The following is a 2,909-nucleotide window of genomic DNA, read 5'->3' as shown; positions in this document are numbered from 1 at the left end:
CAACATGAACCTCACCCACTGAATGTAAGAAGGCAAAGGGAATTCGGTGTGTAAATTTTATGGGAATCTGAACATGTATGTGCATACACACCCCCAAAGCTGCTTTGATCACACTCCTGAGAGCAGAGCAGCAAGCCATGTGGCCTTGCTTGACCAGTCAGCCAGGAACACCCCTGAGCTCTGGTGGAAACTTGGAACTGACTGGGAAGGTGGCGGGGGGGGGGGGGGGGGGGTATCTGACTTATCTCAGGAATCCAATAGCAGAAATAGCTATCTAGGATTGTTTTCCTGGGTCCAGGCCTGGTATCCAGGGGTAGTGGGACCCAGGAATACAAGCCCTCTGCAAAGGACTCAGCACAGGCATATACAGAGTCAGAAGGGCTGGGCATGGACCACCTAGCATCCAGTCCTGGCCAACTGTCAGGGCTGGGAACTAGATGACTTGTTCCCTGTGAACCTTCCCTGTACAGTCCAATCTTGCTTTTGCTCTGCTCCAGCTGGAGAACTGGCAGCTGTGACTAGATGCTGAGGCCAGGAAGGCACAGGACTTCCCTTGAGGGCTCTGCCAGGAGGAAGGAGAAAAGATCTGCAGGGTATCCCAAAGTAAGTATTCAGACCCAACCTGCCCCAGGAGAAAGAGGAGGAGAGAAAGGTGGACAGTCCCAGCCAGCCCTCTCCAAAGGCAAATCTGCAGCTAGGTTCTGAAACATGTTCAACATTAAGGAAAAATCTATCCTTCTATTAAAATATTACATACCATACAAATAAAACAAACAGAGCCCCTGTAATCATCGCCATATAAATAATCATTCTTTAACAATATTGACTATTTGAGGCGACGGGCATAGTGTTGACCTTCTATGGGTATTTTTAGAAGTTTGTTCAAATGATTAAGCTCCTAAATTTGAAAAACATGTCGCAGCTAGCAAGGTGAAACCTTTTAACTCATGTAAATATGTACAAACAGTGCTTTTCAAAGGTCAATTTTTTACTTTACCCAAGTATTTTTAAGCAAGAAAAATCTATTATGTGAAAACTGTACAAAAAAGATCCTTACATATTTTGCTTGTGTGTCAGTACCTATGCACTGTTAAGCCATTCAGGTATTCAGACAAAACATCTTCATCTGGCAAACAAGAAAAACATTGCCTCCTGACAGCGCTTTTGAATCCCCTAACCGCACCCCCCAAACAGGAGATGGGGTGCAGCTCTCTCTCTAGTTATCAACTTGTTTCCCGGACAATAACTCAAGCAAAAAGACAGCGACTGAAAACTTTAGGAGTTACAGACGCACACGTAAGTTAGAAAGATGCATATTAAAAATTACTCCATTTCTAAAGTAATTTTATTTCCAATGTACAGATGCAGAAACCAACTAGATGTCAATTACAAAGAGGCAGCCCTGAACTATCTTTGTGTGAGCACAGATGTCCCCTCCCGAACCGTATCCCATTTCCAGCCAACGCTGCGTAGGTCATAACTATATTTAGAAATACACGTTGAGGAAAAATCTTGCAGTGCTGTAAAAGAGAGGGAAACACGGGAAAACTTCCCGGAACTAAAAACTGAAGTCTTTAGTTCGCACTTCTCAATTCAAACGTGGGCGGCAACTTGGAACGTGCTAATTACAAAAACAAACAAAAAGTCCGGTAACGAATTCCAATCGAAGACTCAAAGGGCAGGACAGTACTTTCTCCATACAGGAAAATAATGCAATTTTTGGTTTCTGCTTGTAGCACTGTCAGAGGTAAACAAAGTTGCAAAGCTTTTGCAAATACCGAAGAAAGACAGCTTGAAGCAGGATTTTGCGTTAACATATCGAAGTAACCACTTGTTTCCGGTTTGGTAACTTTGTTTTAAAAGGCACTGAGTAAGAACACGGAGCTTCAGAAGTCACCCAGGGCGGCGATCGCGTAAGATTCGGCCGTTGCGCACTAGCCAATGAATCTCTCGGACGGCCACGTATCCTGGGCGTTGGCGGGGATGCGCGGAGCCTCCTGCTGCGGCGGGGCCAGGGCCTCCATCTCGCGCACCACCTGCGTGAACACGCGGTCCACCATCATCTTGCTCTTGGCCGTGACCTCCAGGAACGGGCAGCGCCACTCGCGGGCCAGCGCGCGGCCCTGCGCCGTCAGCACCTGGCGCTCGGCGTCCAGGTCGGCCTTGGTGCCCACCAGCACCAGCGGGACGGCCCGGGACCCCCGCAGCCGGCCCATGCGCTCACGCAGCGGCCGCACCGCTTCGAACGAGGCCTCGTTGCACACGCTGTAGAGCACCACGAAGCCGTCGCTGTTCCGGATGTACAGGTCCTTGAGAGTGACCAGGTGCTCGGCGCCCACCGTGTCCACGATCTCCAGCAGCGCGGGCGCCGCGTTCACCTCGATCACTTTGCTGAACAGCTCCTCCACCGACGACTCGCAGTGCTCGGGGAAGCGGCCGCACGCGAACTGCGTGGCCAGCGCCGTCTTGCCCACGGCCACGCTGCCGAGCAGCACCACCCGGTAGCCCTTGGCTGGGCGCAGCACCAGGCCTGCCATGGCCGGGACGCGAGGGGACGCGGGGCGCGGGGAATGGCGCGCGGGGGCGGGGTGGAGGGGAGGGCGGGCAGGGGGCGGGGCGGGGTGGAAGGGGGGCTCCCGAAGGGCGGGCGCACACCCTCTGGAAAGGGAGGGGTGGGCGTCTTCACTCTGGCCTGTACCCGCTACCTCCCCACCTGGATCTGACTCGGCGTTTGGAGGTTCACCTTCTACTTCCCGCCACAGACACGGGGGTCTCTGCGCCGCGAGTCCCTCCGCCTCTAGCCTGCTGAGCTCCTCTCCAGTCTCGCTCCGCCCCGCCCGGGCGTCCTGGCTGCGGCTGGCCCTACCAGCCCCTCCTCCAGGCCTCCCTCCCCTATGGTAGGTCCCCCA

The 2,909-nt window shown here is 53.2% G+C and overlaps 1 pseudogene; it reads right to left on the bottom strand.

Annotated features, from left to right (window-relative positions):
• Positions 1-1,327: 1,327 nt before the first annotated feature.
• On the bottom strand, positions 1,328-2,594 carry LOC109688800 (ras-related protein Rap-2a pseudogene; annotated as a pseudogene).
• Between the last annotated feature and the right edge of the window lie 315 nt (positions 2,595-2,909).

The sequence above is a fragment of the Castor canadensis genome, chromosome 3, assembly GCF_047511655.1.
Source record: "Castor canadensis chromosome 3, mCasCan1.hap1v2, whole genome shotgun sequence".
Lineage (NCBI taxonomy): Eukaryota > Metazoa > Chordata > Mammalia > Rodentia > Castoridae > Castor > Castor canadensis.
Note: the sequence above shows the minus strand (reverse complement) of the source record. Positions and strands in the feature narration are given on the sequence as shown.